Raw genomic sequence first — 17,477 nt, forward strand, 5'->3', positions numbered from 1 at the left:
GTCTGTGATGCTTCCAGACCCTGCCTCTCATGTTTCCTGTCACTGAGTGTGTGAGAGGAAGTGCACTCCAAGGCTCATTGAGAATGACGGTGCGCAGACTGAACCGCATAGTCGGGGAAGACAGTGCACCACTGCTGTTAGATTACATAACATTACATGCATTCAGCAGACGCTCATCCAGAGCAACCTCCAGCGCAACAGAACATAAGTCTATCCAGCACTGAGTGTCCAGTTGCAACGCTGAAGTTACAGCACATACACACAGCAGGGCTGGTGATTCCCAGAGAGTTATGGCTGCTGTAATCACCGCCATTCATTCCACCAGTCCTGACTCTGTCTCCGTCCCTCTCTTCTGAAAGCCGGGGAAAGAAATGAAAACTGTTGAGCTGCCTTGCTGAGGTAAGGGTTCGGCACCGCTTATGGGAAAAGAGGTAAATGAAACTGAAAAAAAAGGTAAGAAACCTTGAATCCTTTACAAGTGATAAATCAAAAGAATGTAATGAGTTCAGCTCAATAATTCATGCAGGAGGATGAATCGCGGAGTGCTGTGCTGCGGGGGACAACAGCTCTCAGGAGTGGGTACAGTTCAGTGCTTTATTTCTGTGGCCTTGCCAGCGCTACTGCGAATGGAAGGCAACACTCAGCCTCACCTGTTTATGGGGTGTGTGTGTGTGTGTGTGTGTGTGTGTGCGTGTGTGTGAAAGCATGAAAGTATCTGCTAAATGACAGTAATGTGTGTGTGTGTGTGTGCGTGCGTGTGTGTATTTGTGTGTGTGTAATCATGCAAAGAACAATGGCAGGCCTAAATAGACTGAGTAGAGGTCAACGGGCACAAATCAAACCACGACAGATACACAGCTGAATAAAAATAGCATCTACAGCATCTACAACAGCATCCAAAGTCGGACTGGGCCGTTGTGGTCATTGTGTTTTAACCATTTACATTTATTTATTTAGCAGACGCTTTTAACCCTTCTGTTACATCACATGGAAAGCATTCTGATTATGACAACGCAGTGGCAACATTTTGTAAATGTTCTAGTATAGTATGAATTGGAAGTGGAGGGAAGGCAGACTGGATTTGTGCAGTAATGTGGGGGAAGAAATGAATGCGGTGATGACAGAGGGTAGGTTTGTGCAGAAACAATGGACACTGAACTGACTGGACTCAGATTGGCTCAGATAAGAGCAGGCCAATGAGAGCTGATGATGTAAATGAAACGCTGCTGTGCTTTGAGCAGCCGTGACAGGTCTGTGTCCTGGAGCTGCTGTTATTTCCATGCAATACAAACAGAGGAGCGTTCTGCCAATTTTCAGAGATCCCAAAGCTTGGACACCCCTTCCAGAAAGGTTAGTCATATATGACTAGTGTCATCACATATACTCACACACAGACACACATACACACACAAACAAACACACTTCAAAAAACATCAAACCAACTAACATTCACACACAGCACACAGAACACACACACACACACACACACATATTCATACATCTCAAAAACCGAGCACATAAAAACACAACCACACAGACACACCCACAGACATCTCGCCCAGACATACACAGCACACATATATGCACACAAAGTAACACACAGCACACTTGTATAAACACATATGAACACATATACACACACACACACACACACACAGGCACAGACGTGAAAAGATCACATGACTGGGGTCAGGTTCCTTGGTTCTGTGACCTATGCTAAGGAGTCCTGGGTTTAATGGCAGTTTAACAATGCTGACCGCTCCTCACATGCTTCATTAATAAACTGTAATAGGCCCTTCATTTCAGCTATGCCACGCGAACGTGTCTCTGAGCGTGTCTCCTGTGGTCGGAGCAAGACGGCAGGAAGTTCCCTTAAAGCCGAGTCGACCGATAAGGACGATGCTTTTATGAAGACAGGCGGCTGAAACCTCTGTTCCCTGGAGGGTTCATAAATATTACGGCCCCACATAAAGCCGGACTTGTAAATCGCAAATGGCCCTCGCATAAACATTTTTATCCGTAATTTGATGATCCGGACCTGTTGGTGTGTCCCTGTAATACCAAAGAGGTGGTGAATGTCTCCTGTGTGGCAGGCTGATAAAAGCCTCAGTGAGCTCTGGATCAGTGACATCACTGTCCCCTGCCACTGTGAGGAGCTCCACAGCTTTTGTGGCGAGAGGACAGGACCCGTGTCCAAGGGTTACTGATCTTGAATCCAAGGTAGTGCACTTATTCAAAAACTCATAACATTACCATTATTGGCATTTAGCGGATGCTCTTACCATAAAGACTTACATAGGTTACAATTTTTACGTTATTCATTTATACAGCTGGACTACCCTGTTCTCTCAGTTTCTAGTGGCCATTACATTACATTATCGTCATTTAACAGACGCTCTTATCCAGAGCAACTTCCATACAGTAGGTTTACAATTTTATCTATTTATACAGCTGGATATTTACTGAGGCAGTTATGGGTTAAGTACCTTGCCCAAGGGTACAGCAGCAGGGCACCAGTGGGGAATCAAACCCGAAACCATTCAGTTACACTATGCTACACTGCCACCCCCTACAACGCCAGCTTATGGGTCTTGGTATCATACACCATTTCAAACTTGTCGCAGAAATTGGTAAAAATGACCTTTAAAGGTCACGAGATTATGGGATTGTACGGCAGGCGGAAGGTGGTTTATTTTATCTTAAACCTTTGGTCAGTTTTGGGAGTAATTTTACCACCATCTGCGGTGCAGAACGTTGCAGACATAATGAGTCTTTCCCGCCGTCCCTGCTCGCATTGTTGGGCGGGATTTGCGGCGGCGCTGGGACAGAGCAGCTGTGCAAACAGGTATTCTGCAGCGGCCCCCGTTGCATGCAGCCACAATGAGACGCAGCACCTGCTGCGACGGCCCGGGGCCAGCTGGTGGCTGGAATCCTCGGCTCCGGTGAGGACGGCTCCTTATTCGCTGCCCCGCCACGTGTCCCATTTGCAAGGCAAACGAGGACCGGCCACCGGCCCTCCTTTCTTACAGATCAGAGCCAGCTATCAGCTGCTGCTCCTCAGCAGCAAATGGCAAGCCATTGGAAATGGCCTCGTGCCAGTCAGCATAAGTTTCTCCTCCATGCCATGGTGATGTTAGGGAAAACAAAAAAGAGGTACGATGCAAGAACCACAGAAATACAGAATAAGCATGCACACTTAACTTGTTAACTTGTGGTAAGGCTTGAATAGTGTTATGCTCACCTTTGCAGATCTGGGAGTGTTGTTAGCCTGGTCTGACACTGTTGCTCATTCAACTTGAACGGATACACTTCTTTACTTTTGTGCTGGAAGTCACTCTGGATAAGCGTCTGCTAAACTAATGTAATGTAACATGTGTGTGTGTGTGTGTGTGTGTGTGTGTGGGGGGGGGGGGGGGGGGTGGCTGGATGCAGGGGCGTATCCTAAAACCGGGTGCTTTCTTGGCATTGCTTGTGGACTAGCTGCAGTCCCCTGCTTTGTTTAATCTCAATATGCACTGCTCTGTTCCCTCTGGCAGTTCTTACACGTCTGCAAATGCTGAAGAGAACCTTTCAGATTCAGCTCAGGTGAGACTGGCCCAGCCTCAGCTCCTGCACAGCGGTCCCACTCTCTTATATTCACTCCTGCTCTCTGGTTTTCCCATTTCAAATATTACTCATCTAAAGTCATGCTGTAAAAGAAAAAAAAAAAACCCATCTGTGATATGAAAATTGTTCTACGCTACCAGGGTTTAATTTTAGCTAGCCCTAAGGACTGCCATTAAAACTAATGCTTTGCCCACCCCCATTATTATGTAAATACACATATTAATCACTTGTTTGGTGCATTGGTGAATTACATTAAATGTGTTGTGGCCAGAACAAATTCCCCTTCGTGTGCAGTTCTGTTAAAGGTACAGTAGAGAATTTGCAAGTTTCCCAATGTGTGAGGATCCTGGAAAGGTTTCCCTTCAGCAGAGTGGGACACCTGAAGTGGTCCTCGGTGCTTATGAGAAGACACATGGTGTGACTGTCAGGCCTTCTGGATGGGATGCTGTGTAGCCACATTAATCCCTGATAACAGCGGTCTGTGTTCCTCTGACCTCTCTGAGCCACGGACTGAGGCTGGAGAATATTTCCAGCCTATTCCTCACGCTTCTCAACATGCGGTTGGACGTGCCACTGGAGTGCTTTGACAGAGTGCTTTCAGTCAAATCCCTTTTCATTCTGTTCTAAAATACACATGTACACACACACACACACACACACACATTTCAAAGAGCCTATTACAGCTTTATCCTACTGATTTGCTTTTAATGCATTGAATGAGGAAAGAATGAATTACTTGTGCAAGCAGCAGAGTATGTCCATGAGGTGCTGGACCGCAATGGCCTGGCTGCGTTTGGTCAAAAGTGGGTTCTGGCCTGTCCTCACTGTGGCGCCCCTGTGTTTACCCCCGGCTGGATTAATCATGTGACTCTCGCACCCTGCAGTTGCTCTATTTGCATCCCAAAAAACACCGTCACCCTCTGCCTGAATGGCTCCCGGTATACAGCGTCCCAAGGTACTAGGTAATGTTGCCAGCTATTTGCTGTGACAGATCTGGGGACTAAACCTCCCAACCTTCTGCATCAGAGTAAGCACTCTGTGAGTCTGCGTGCCATACTTTTATTATGTGAGCATGCTGTAACTGTAACTGTAACAAAACACTTTGCATAGCGTTTTCACGTTGGTATTCTGACTGGTGCTCTATTTTTTCTTTTCTTTTTTGGAGTGAACAAATTACTGTAGATAGTTCTGTACATTTGCGTATTTTTTTAAATGACGTCTCCGCTTTGGTTTTAAGGTCTGTCACTGAGGTTTTTTTTTTTTTTGGTTGTAAGGACTGTCCGCCGTGGTCACGGAGACACATAAAATAGGCTGACCTTCCACACCTCGGCCAATCACTCTTCATATTACGGTGACATTCACAGCTCAAAGACGCTGTTCAACTCCGTTTTGATATATTACCCTTGAACTTGTTTATAAAACGCATCAATTTTCCACAGCATTTATTTTTTTGTCTGCAGTACACTCCCCGATTGTCCTCAAAACAGCTAACGTCGGGTTGGTCTTCGGTTTCATCGCTGCGTGGCAATTCAGGTTTTGCACTGTACTGTTCTTTGGTGATGCAAGGGGACAACAGACCTCCAAGAGATGCCCACCTGCTGCCAAAAAAGGCACCGATACGATAAATGTCGTCAGCACACTGACCACGTCTATGGAAATTCGTTTAACATAATACATGGTGCACAAAGTTCGTCATTTTTTTTCTCCAGGGACAGACCCAATGTATTATCGCCCTGCTTCGTTGTAAAAGCAAAGGAAATGCAACGGTAGGTAGGTGTAGCAGTACTCTTGACGCCTGCCCTGCCATTTATTGCCCTCAGTTGTTCATGGTGCTGAATTGCTGAAAGGCTTTTTCCCCCGCGAGCCGGACTAGCCTGCCACTTTGACATTGGCTCGTCACCGCAGGAAAGTTTGCGGTGACCTTCAGTCCTTGTTTAGCGCCTCCCGTTATTGAACGGAGATAATGGCCGCGGAGCTTTTCTCTTTCCCCGCGAAGCGCTCATTTCCCTTGAGTTGGACTCCCAAGGTTTCCCCGGCGGCGCCGTTTCGGTGTGTCCTCTTTCCAGGTCGTCGCTCTCACCTCAGCGGATTTCAATTGAAATTGACGGTCAAACTGCGCTGGGACAGAAGGTACAACTGCATTGCATGAGAAATAAAATTCTTCTCGCACATGCATTCAAATACGTTCCCAGTATATTTCGTTTTTTATCATTTTATCTAATTTATACACATTGGTAAATAATGCATCTCGCAGAATACTGGGATAAACTCATGTATATTATTGTTTCATCCGCTTGATGTACATTTTTTCGGAAAAGGGTTTTATGATCAGGCAGCGAAATTGTTAAAAAAAAAATGAAAACTGCAAAACTAGAAGTACAGCTATGATTGCGTCAAGACGCAGGTATGACAGTGGCGACACGTCGTCTGCCTGTAGGGGGCGCTTGAAAGCAGTTTTCTGAAGCTTGGTCCCCGTCAAGCGAAAGCATCCTCGGGCGGGCGGTGCACGTTTCTTGATCTGCGGGCTCATTGGTTTATTGAGACATGTGCGGCTCCTCATTGTGGTCTGCAGATTTGCGGAATTTCGCACTCACCAATCAATGGAAAGTGGAATCCGCTTCGCACACAAGTTATTCTGAGAGAGGGAGACCCCTTTAAGAATGACACTTTTGTGGACGGCCATATCAGATACGGTATTACCTAATATTTTATATTCGAAGGATTTAAATGGATTAAATCTTTGGCATGTTAAAGCTGCGGGTTGTTGTCATTCAATAGTACAACAAAATGTTTGTAAAGTGCGGCAACGCCAAACTGAATTAAAGTGTGAAATTCACGTACGTCACACACATTAACAAATCAACATATTCGTACATTTCACTGGTTGTGTGTTCAGTTTTGAATATTCTGAAGGATAGGGTATGGGTAATAACAAACTGTTATATCCACATTTTACTACCAGCCAGACCTCTCTTAAATGTTTGCTCAAACCTTCACCAGGTTCAGCACGCACAGTAGATTAGACATTGAAATTCGTTACCCCCTGTGCTTATACTGAACTCCCGGTGGTTGCCACTAATCCCTTTCACACCGAAATAATGCATTAGCCTACATGAACGTCGTCTGCAAGGCTCGGCGTTAGACTCGCGTTCACTCGAAGTCTGCGCGGTGACTGCCGGTGATGAAAATTTACAATTAGCTCAATCAACGCCTCGATTCGACATGCCACTAGAGGCGAGTCACGTAGAGGTGGGTGAGAGAAGACTGCCAGTTCTTGCGCTCTGGCAGAAAGCCGTCGGCAAAAAAATCGCTAACTAGTTACTTGGTATCAGCAGCAAACCGGTGAACTTCGCGTCCCCCCACCTCTGCCCATTTTAGGGGCACAGAGTGTTCGAGTGCAGCCAGACCTGGAGCGAGTGGCCACACTGCGGAATCCCTGCGCAGCGATTACAACCTGAATGCGAGAGAGGGCGAGAGAGGGAAAGCCGCAAACGGGATGGGAGATGTAGCGAGACCGCCGGGTTCGGGAGTCCTCAGCACGGCGTAGTTGAGGAGGGACTCGCTCATTGGGAGTGTACGCTGCGATCTGCGGCTAACGCTTTTTTTGCGCAGCGGATAGCCTGCTTTTTGTGAACTTCGGCGTGGCAGACAGGAGTAAAATAAAAGCAAGACGTGGAGAAGAGCCAAAAACCCACGGGATTGGTTTAAAGCACAGTCTTTTTTCCACGCATGTCTCAGTTGTATATTTGGAGTATCTGGGAAGTGGAATTCCTGTGAACCAGCCCATCTGCAATGTCAATGCGACTGCGGCTGTGAAGTCGAAAGGCAGCGACTACAGGTAAGGGGCTGTCGGAAAGAAATGCGTACTGTGTTGATGGGGAAGCGGGGATTTGCACTTTTAGGTGAAAGGCGGGATCTTTCCTGCGGATAGCCGCGGACACGCATCTCCAGGTAAGGCGTGTTACCTGTTTTGCCATTCGTCCCTCAGCACGGCTGAAGCACTGCACCATCTTCACTGTGTGCTGCACACCTCTGGCGATTTTCTCGCAGTGTTCTCAGCTGCGATCCGTCCTGTCTAAATCCTCACTATATCCGAAGCTCTTCATGTACCTTATAATTATTCACGGTTTGTTAAAAAAAAAAAACTTGATTCATTTTGCCGTTTCTGCCTCTGAATGTATTTTCGTGTTTTGCGCTGCTCAGCTCCAGATCTTTGGAGGAACACTGTCGGATATCGAAACATGAGAGGAATTTTCCTACCTAAACACAGATGGCTACACTGGGCTCTGCAGCGTTCACGGCGTTGCACAACACGGGAATATTATTTAGCGCGAGCAAACGACATCATTACACCGAATAATTGCCGGTATTTTATATTCATCTTCCAAAGTCGGTGTTTTATCTTTTTTTTTCTGTCATTGCGCCATGATGTTGTAGCACCAGTGCTTGAGCGCTTTCTAAGAGTAGCAGCGTTAACTCGTGGAAAGCACGCCTTGTTTCATTCTAAATGAATACTGACCCAAAACGCCCAGTCTTTAAGAGACAGTGAAGGTGACTTGTTTGCAGTGGCCATGAACCGGGTATTGCGATGAGGAAGGTTTCGGAGCAGGTATGAAAACATTGGGTAGCAAAAAGGGGACTCTTGAAGTAAGTGGTGATTGACTTCCCTGACCTGGTGCGTCAGAATTTACGTTCTTGAAGATCGTGCAGACGCTTCCTGGCAAATTCCTTGTAGTGCATTTATCAGATTGCATATCACAAGCTCTATTTCACACCCTCTACTTTGACACATTCGTCAGATATATTTCAGCTTGTGTTAATTAAATGTGTTTAAAATTTTCCGCACCTAGTTTGCGCACCAATAAATTGATATAACCAGTGGCGGATTAAAATAATTCTGAACGTAACAAGGCAACCGGGTTGTGAAGCACTCAATATGCTCTTTAAAACTTAAAAAAAAAAAAAAACTTTTTTACTTGGATATATAAATCAGTATACTTTATTCAACTTTGTGTGATTATAATACGCCGCACATATGCTTTACGGTAATGATTATAATAACAACAACGATAATAATTTAATCATTATCACCACCATCATCATTTTTATTAATTTTTAAGTGAATTAAATAGCAGTTATGGAGTAGCGGTACTGGGGGTGTGCTCTTAACGGTCGAAAAGACACATTCCCGCACTGTCTGTGTGCTGGCGGTGCCTGCATCTCGGGCGTGTGGTCCGGGGAGATCCCAGCCTCCTCGGCCATTAGAGAGAAACTGGTAGTCATATTTTGTTTGTGAAATTTAGAACAGCGAGGTTTTAACAGTAATCCCTGGCAGGAATTACACACAGGCCAGCCCCGGGGTATGTACCTGAGACCATTATGGCAAGCGGTGGCTCGGCTTTCGTGGCGTATCCGCTCTCCACCTGCGACACGAAACCACACCTGCCTCGGCTGTGTCGCAGCGGAAAGGCGAGGGCTGCGTTCATCCCGCTGTCGGCCCCAGAGCCGTGTTTTGCGCTCCACAAATGGGGGGAAAAAGAATCCGCCCTGTTTAAAATGATCATCCGGAGCATGTGGCGCAACACGTGTCAGCGGGTTTTCTTCTTTCTGTGAAGGGTGTCAGGACGGCGCGGTGCCGCGGGGGACGCGCTCAGACCCGGCGCGCAGCGGGCTGTCTGCGTTTGGACACGGCGAGAATTAGCGGCGGCGGTGTGGTTTCTTCACCTGAAGGTTGTTACGCGGTGCTGTGAAATGGACACATTGCGATGTCGACATGTTAAGGATGCTTGAATGTAGGACCTCATCAAGCGATTACTTTTGTGAGTTTGTGAGACATTTGATACATTTTAGATCCTTTACACAGGGGCCATGAAGGGTCAGGAAGATGGCATTAATGGTAACTCCACCACAACTACACCGTGAACAGGCATCACGGACTGAACACATTGTTTCACACTAAGTGTATAGGGAACAACTGAGCCAAAATATGGAATAACACCACGGATCTGTCATTCACAAGTGGTTTAGTTTAATGGTTTTGTTCTCTATGGCCAATTCACTGTCTAGTATCACAGCTTTTTCACGTGCTGGAAAGAATTGCATAGAAGTTTGCAAAAATATTCTGATTCCATTGCGAACATTTTCTGAAACAATGACCCAGCGCATGTGTATTTCTGTGTGTATCGTGTTTCCTATTTAATCTGAGGTTGGAATAAATATAGAGGGCATTGTAAATGGGATTAATTGAGTGAGGAGAGAGCAGAAGTCGGAGATGTATGTCACGGTCATCTGAGGGTGTGCAGAGGCGGGGTTTTATATGAACACAGTTGAGGAAATGAAATATGTTTTGCCCTGCTGGTGCTCATTTGCTGTTGTATGCCAGAGGAATTTCTTGTGTTTGATATTTTTGCCTAAAGCGTCCTTGCTTAACCACGCGAAGAGCAGGGGAGGCTGGTCCTTCATACGCAATTAGCTGTAGTTCAGCGCAGAGCGGCAGCCCCGTGATTACATTAAAATGCAAAACGGGGTCGAATGCAGTGTGCAAATGTAATCCTGATTATTGAGACCAGTCCTCTTTATGATCACTCACAGAGCCGTGTGCGTGCGTGCGTGTGTGTGTGTGTGTGTGTGTGTAGGTGAGTGTGTGTACGCACGTGTGAGAGGGAGTCTAGGGTGATAACGACGCGTGTCGCCCTCCTCCCGTTGGAAACTTGGCTCCTCGTCGCCGTGGCATCAGGGCTGGCGCGCATGTGATTCTTATTGCAGATGCAGACAGTCATGCAGCGTGTGAAACCAGAACATTTATATCTTTATATATTTTTATCTCTGTTTCGCTCCGTCCCCTCCCTCATCTCTCTCTCCCTCTCTTTCCGTCTCTTTCTCTGTCTCACTCTCCTCTATTCAGTGTACTCACATTTGCTTTATTACCAAGTACATTTATACATTATACACAATACAAAATGAAAATAGAAACAAGTAAATTAAAGCTATAAATCAAAACCAATGAATCAGTGAACATCCATACAAATTAACTGCTGTCGTTTTACACTAATCAGTTCCATAACCTGTGAGAAGAGATATGTCTGTCAAATCATTCCTGTTGGCCTATTTTTTTGTTGGCCAGGTGGTTGATGGGTTTCTGACAGGTGGTTACTCACCCTGTCCCTGAAGCTATGCCTCTCTTTATGTATTTATCTTTCTCTCTCTCGCCCTCTTTGGCTCTTTCTCTCTCTTTCTCTTCCTCTTTCTCACTAAATCTCTTACTATCTGTGAATGACAGCCAGAAAACTGCACACACACACACACACACACACACACACACACACACACACACACACACACACACACACACACACACACACACACACACACACACCATCGTGATCAGCATCACAAGAATACGGAAGATGCCAGGATGCCTCTGCAATATAGAAAAAAATGTTTTGTGTTGAAGTACTTGTTGGAGCGTGGAAGCAATTTCAAGCTACCAGGCTGTGCTCTGATGGTGGCCGGAAACCCGGCAGTTGTTATGAAGGAGAATTTTTCATGATCTTCCTCCAACTTTTCAGTTGCAGTGCAGCAACGCTGTCATGTTGTCATCACGTTACAGGAACGGGAGAAACATGTCCAGTGTGAGGAGTCAAATGGTTCTTCAGCAGAATAGTTACATCCCTACAATGATGCAGCAACAGTGTTCAAACACCGGCTGCTGCTTGGAAAACTCTGTCAGTGTCAAGAGGCGTGTTTTTCAGTGCCAATTGTGTGCGCGTGCATGCGAGTGTGTGTGTGTGTGTGTGTATGCATGTGCGTGTTTTTGTCGGAAATGTGGCATGAAGAAATTAGGATTTTTTTCATGACACATGTACCTATGGATACAGTGGGTCACTCCCACAAGCAGTGATGCTGTCTCTGTACTTGATGTAAGGAAGACTTGCCCAAACATCTGTGAGATTTGGCAGTAAGTGTTTGTGTGATTTCTTTCAGATAAACAATATGCATGGATTGAGTCTAATCCCTTACATCATTTTATATAAATCACCAAAAAGGTGCATGTCTCATACTGTAGACATCTAATGAATAGATAATCTTGTTTAATATTCAGTGTAACTGTAGCTATCGCTAGGCACTTGGAATGGCAGCTGAGTGAAGCTATCTGAGCACAGTAAATACAGCCATACAGTGCAGTCACTTCTGTTGTAGTTATTTAATTCTGATACAGGTTCTCACTCAGCCCACTAGCTATGAGACACAGTGGCAGTATCTCAACTAAGCATTCAAACCCACAACCTATTGGTTGCCTCCATCGGTCCAGGGTGCTGGGCGTCCCCAAACACTGCAGCAGAGTGGTGTGGGGCAGCGGAGAGGGAGGGAGATGGCGCCCCCTTTCTCAGCTGGTGGTCCTGTCCCTCTGTGCCGGGCTGCCGGCAGCAGGACTGCTTGTGTTCGCGGGCCGCGTTTCTGTCGTTCACGGCCTTGCCTCATCCCTCCTGCCATGCAGACCCACAATCTGCCATCACGAGCATAAGGCTTCTGTCCGGGGCCTTTGCAGAAAACTGTTTGTCATTCATGGTTCATCTTAGGGGTTTTCAGTGTGGTTACAAGGCAGGAAACCTTCCCCTCTGCAGTCTGTCTCTTCATTTAGACAGTGGCCCAGCTGGCTGTCAACGTTCCCACAACGCCTCTGTAACGTTGCGAGTTAATTTCACTGAAGCGGCAGAAGGGGATGGAGCTCATTCGCTCATCCAAATGGACGATGTGTCCCTCCATTTGTGCCAGTTCTAATTTTACACCAAAACCCAATAATGACTCACAACTGGACAGTGAAAATAATTGCCTTAAAAAAAGAATCTCATTTAAAAAGAATAAATTGTTCATTTATTTGGTGTACTCTTAGGAAGGCTGCCAGAATGATCTCCCTGAGTTTAATTTCCAGTTTTCTGAGGATTTTAGATTATTTTCCCAGATCCAGTTAGAAATAGCATGTTAATCATAACTGCACAGTCAAATATAGCCCACTTTTCGTAGGAAGTCTTCCTGCTTGGAGCTCCTGCAGAGTTTCCCTATGACTTTGACAGGCAGGTGATGCAAAGGACTGCTCTATCTTCCCCACCCCTCTTGTCTTGGGTGTTTCATGTGCGATTGGCATAGTGTCTGTGGCTGCGCTGTGCACTCCGACTGATGCCCACGTAGCTGTATTTCGTCAGCAGTGTGGACCGTCATTCAGTTTTTGTCCAGCTCCTGTAGTCACCTTTGGAGCACACTAGGGGGCACCGGTGAGTCTCTCCAAATGACTGTAGAGGTGAAGCGGATGTGGGCGTTAGCATACAATCACTTGAAAATAATTGATTATTGGAGAACGGTTAGGATTAAGTCATGATCCTCTGAGCAATTGAAGCGTCCATCACACCTCGCCTGGGACCTGCCCCCATCTGTTATACAGACTATAGTATACCTGAGGTGTGAGGAATACTCATATTAGCCAGATGGAAGATGCCATGCTGTAGTGCTACTCACACTGAAGCAGCAAGGTCTTTTACCACAACAGTCCTTAAGAGTGAATTACAAGGTGCACTTCAGCTTGACACTTCAGCTGCTGAACCAGAAACCACCTGCCACCACCCTGTCCTTCAGTGTTGTTTCAGACGTCGAGTTGGATGGGAAGAGTGTGATTCTCGGGTGTTGTTAGGCAGTGTGTCTGCGAAACTGGCCTTGAGCTGAGGAATCGCGTCGCTGACTTCCTGGTTTTGCTGAGGCGCTGGATGTGGAGGTCTGCCGTTTGCGGAGAGCGCTCGGTGATTGAGTAGGGCTTCTAGCAGAGTGTTCTCACTGCGGGCTTCGTGTCGAAGCTGATTTCCAGGCCTGCTCTGTCTGTGTGATTCTCTGTCAGTGTAGGGATTGTAGCAAGTTCTCAGTAGAGGTTCAGAGGGTTTGGAGCTGGGATGCAGCTAAGGGGTTGGAGTGGGGGCATAATGGGTTGAGTGGTGTTGTAGCGGGTTTTGGGCTAGGAGTGTTGCTAATGGGTTGGAGTGGGCGCAGACAGTTCAGAATCAGGGGTGTAATGGGTTCAGTGTGGAGGTATAGCATACTGTAGTAATTAAGGAGCAGGTATATGAAGGCAAAACTTCTGCAATATTGAGTGGTACCATAGGTGGTATTTATGTTCATTTATAAGCTTGGGGTGGCAGTGTAGCATAGTGGTTAAGGAGCAGGGCTTGTATCCGAAAGGTTGCTGGTTTGATTCCCCTCAGGGTCACCACTGCCGTACCCTTGGGCAAGGCACTTAACCCACAATTGCCTCAGTAAATATCCAGCTGTATAAATGGAAAACTGTAACTGATGTAAATCCCTCTGGATAATAGTGTCTGCTAAATGCCAATAACGTGATGTAAAATGTAACGGTATAGCAGGCGGTTGGAGTGGGGGGTGCAGTGGAGTGTAGCCAGCTTAGAGTGAGGATGTACCGGCTCTGGAAAGGGACAGAGCTACACTCTTCTAGTACTACTTTGTGCCACACTCTCAAATTTAAATATTTCACAGAATTTCTCCTTTAGGTGATAAAAAAATCTTTTAGCTGTGAGCATCAAAGCGCTCTGTGGCTGTACGGACATTGTGAGAGTCCTCTAATGAGTCCTCTCCTCATTCAGAGAACTCCCTCGCTGTCACTCTGAGACACTAATCTACTCAAAGCTCGGCCCCATTGTGGAGAGCCTTATATTTTTACACTGGCAAACAACCTCCTGCGAATGAATGGATTAACGTCAGGATGGATTACTGTCAGAACATCCCGGATACATCAGTTTTACGCTTATGTTTGAATGTACGATTTTACTGTACGGAGTCATGAGAAGCCGGTAATGGCATGAGGCTCGGATGATGATGCTTGGAAAACCTTGTGGCGTGACAAGCTTACTCCTCCCTGAGCTGAGATCAGGGCTGATGACTGTTCAGAAATGTCAAACCCAGTTAACTGCTCTAAGCCCTCTAAATGATGTTGTTGTGCAGTGTTTCTGCTTATAAAATAAAGAGGAAAGGTATTTCTCAACCTTTTAAAAATATATTCCCTCAACCATTTAACATGAAGTAGTATTTGACTTCAATAAGATAAAGGAAGTATAACAGTTAAAGGAAATATTAAGTCTGATTTGTCGAGACGGTCACAGGTTTAAGTGTTAAGAGGGCAGAATCAACAGCACTAAGTTAGAGGAAGGCATTTCCATTTTGGTGAAACAGAACATCTCAAGCACATTTTAAGGACTCGCAGCTGACAACTCTCAAGACATGTCAAATCCAGACTGTCTTCATTAGCAGCTCAAATGAAGCGTAATTAATTAAAAAAAAAAAAAGTTGAATTGAAAGTCAGCATATGTGATATGTGGGAAGTCTGGTAAGCACCACTCTGCACTGGTGAACAGAATTAGAACCACAGACCCCAGCACTGACATCGGGCGCAATTTGGGCCAAAGGGGTGTGTCTGTTGTACCCTTGGGCAAGATATTAACCCCACAATTGCCTCAGTAAATATCCAGCTGTATAAATGGATAACATTAAAAAAAAGCTGTAATCTATGCAAGCCGCTCTGGGGAGAGGGAGGGAGGGAAGGGGTGAGAGAATGTGTGAATGGTGAGATCTGACTTATATGATAATTGGCCGGTAAAGTGCTGCAGACAGTTACAGTATTGATGCTGGGAAGCAGTGTGAATAACCAGAACACCTTTCTATTCTGGTGAGGCACCGTGCTAATAGGAGATCGTGCAGTCATGTCCGTGTCTGTACTGAAGCGCGAGGCTGCTTAGAATGAAGGCTGGATTTATGGCTGTCGGAGATATCCCCTCTCCAGTCCGGCTGAAGGCCCGGATCTGTCATGGGCTCCGTATCATTCTGCCGCAGACGTGAAATTGACTGTGCATCCATCTGGTGATGACTCGCGAGGTGCCGATCGTGCCCACAGTGCACCTGACAACAGGAGGTATGGTCCCCGGGACGGCAGTGCTGACACTCGCCTCCACCCCACAACGGGGCATTTGTGTGTGTGTGTGTGTGTGTGTGTGAGAGAGAGAGAGTGTATGTGTCTGTGTGTGTCGATTACTACATAATACTTCTGTACCCATTATCGTAAGGCTTTTAGGGTGGCTTGCATAGGCTGCTCCCTGGAGCTGGCCATGTTTAGAAGCTAAGGTTGAGGCTCATGTTTTAACACGGGTAAAAGAAAGTACCAGCGTCACAGTGACCACCGAGCAGAGCCGACGTGTGATGCAGGGCGCAGTGTCCTGCCTGTTAGTTTGTTTAGGATTCTTCATAGCCACCGCAATAACCCGAGGATCTCGGGAGGAGAGGGGTGTGTAGAGCAGTCTAACCTAATAACAGGAGGCCACAGACGGGGCATAGCTGGATCTTTAGGCTGTCAAAACAGTGTCTGCACCTCTAGCTGTAGTGCTGTCGAGAGCACTGTGTTAGACCAACAACAAGATCAAGATGTCTGGGACAGGACAATTTGAGTGAGTGGCTGCGTTTGTAGGTGTGTGTGTGTGTGTGTCGGGATGACGTGGCCCCAGCTTTGAACCCACACCCATCTGAGGTCAGGGCAGGCTCCCTAAACAGTGACCTGACACTGCAGTGGATGTTCTGACAGAGGCGGTCTGCCTCTTTTAAAAATGGAAACACAGCCTGCTGACGCATCTGGTGTAAATTTAGCAGTGAGAGCCACCTGTGTGATTTCCGCCAATAACATCATGAGCTCAGTCTCAGTATGAGATTAATGTTGATCTCTCTGCTCTGCTGGCATGGCAAACACACAGTATTGTACTGGCAGTGCATATGAATAATGAAAACCCAAAAACAAGAGGCCAAACACTGAAACAAACAGTAATAATAAACCATTGTTAACCACAGTAACAATAATAACAATGATGGCACAAATAATATGTATTTTTTATTTTTCTGTGTTGCCTGTTGTTTGGCTATGGTATATCGCCATATCTCTGTCCCTTACACAGCCCCCAGTGGGGGACGCAGTGTAGCATAGTGTTAAAGAGCAGGGCTTGTAACCGAAAGGATGATGGTTCAGTTCCCCACTGCGGCACTGCTGCTGTACCCTTGGGCAAGAACTGCCTCAGTAAATATCCAGCTGTATAAATGCACAGCATGTAAAATTTGTAACATGTGTAAGTCGCTCTGGATAAGAGCCTCAGCTAAATGCCAATAATGTCACTAATATAATGTACACACAAACTCACATTCTCACCTGTCCTTGCTAAAGTGGCCTGCTTAGCGGGTGAACTTGCGTAGTTCCAGTCAGATTGGCTTTGCCGTCCCTCTTTATGCTGCGATAATGGATCGAAAAACACGCTTGTAACGCGCCGTCACGCTTCAGCGTCAGCACCAGCTGAACGGCTCTCTCTGACGTACGCAGAACTGCGTGCGAAAGCTGGCTGCGTGACAGCCAAAGCTTTTCGCCTTCACACTCCAACAGGTGAGCTCTGCATATCCACGGCTGACACAGTGATAATGAATTTCATATTAATTCTGCATAAAGTACCACATAGGTTTTTTTTTTTTAATCACAGCCCTCGAAGTCATCAAATTTACAGGTATGGTAAATAACCTCAGCTTAGGTGTGTCTCCAGTGTAAAAGTACGACATTTGTGTGACTAACTTTAGCTGTCTTGAGAGAGGTTTGCTCTCCTTTAACAGCAGTTTAAGTGGGTTGTGGGGGCTGGCGGGGAAGATTGAAGGACTATCAGTAGTTTCTCTGTAGCAAGGCAGCGCTGTGATGTCTGCTCTAACCCTGGACTCTCTGATGTTGCTCTGCATTGTGCTGTGGAACACTGCGGCCCGGATCTCTGATGTTTCCCCCTCGGAGATGAGGCCTTACC

At 46.3% G+C, this 17,477-nt stretch overlaps 1 protein-coding gene across 1 annotated transcript in view; it reads left to right on the forward strand.

The window, feature by feature from the left end:
- Nucleotides 1-7,169: 7,169 nt before the first annotated feature.
- LOC118771897 (plexin-A4-like) overlaps nucleotides 7,170-17,477 on the forward strand; it is a 152,869-nt gene continuing 142,561 nt past the window's right edge. The window contains exon 1 of the mRNA XM_036520044.1: nucleotides 7,170-7,444. The gene's annotated coding sequence lies outside the window, so the exon portion shown is untranslated. The remainder of the gene's footprint in view (nucleotides 7,445-17,477) is intronic.

The sequence above is a fragment of the Megalops cyprinoides genome, chromosome 25 (assembly GCF_013368585.1).
Source record: "Megalops cyprinoides isolate fMegCyp1 chromosome 25, fMegCyp1.pri, whole genome shotgun sequence".
Classification (NCBI taxonomy): domain Eukaryota; kingdom Metazoa; phylum Chordata; class Actinopteri; order Elopiformes; family Megalopidae; genus Megalops; species Megalops cyprinoides.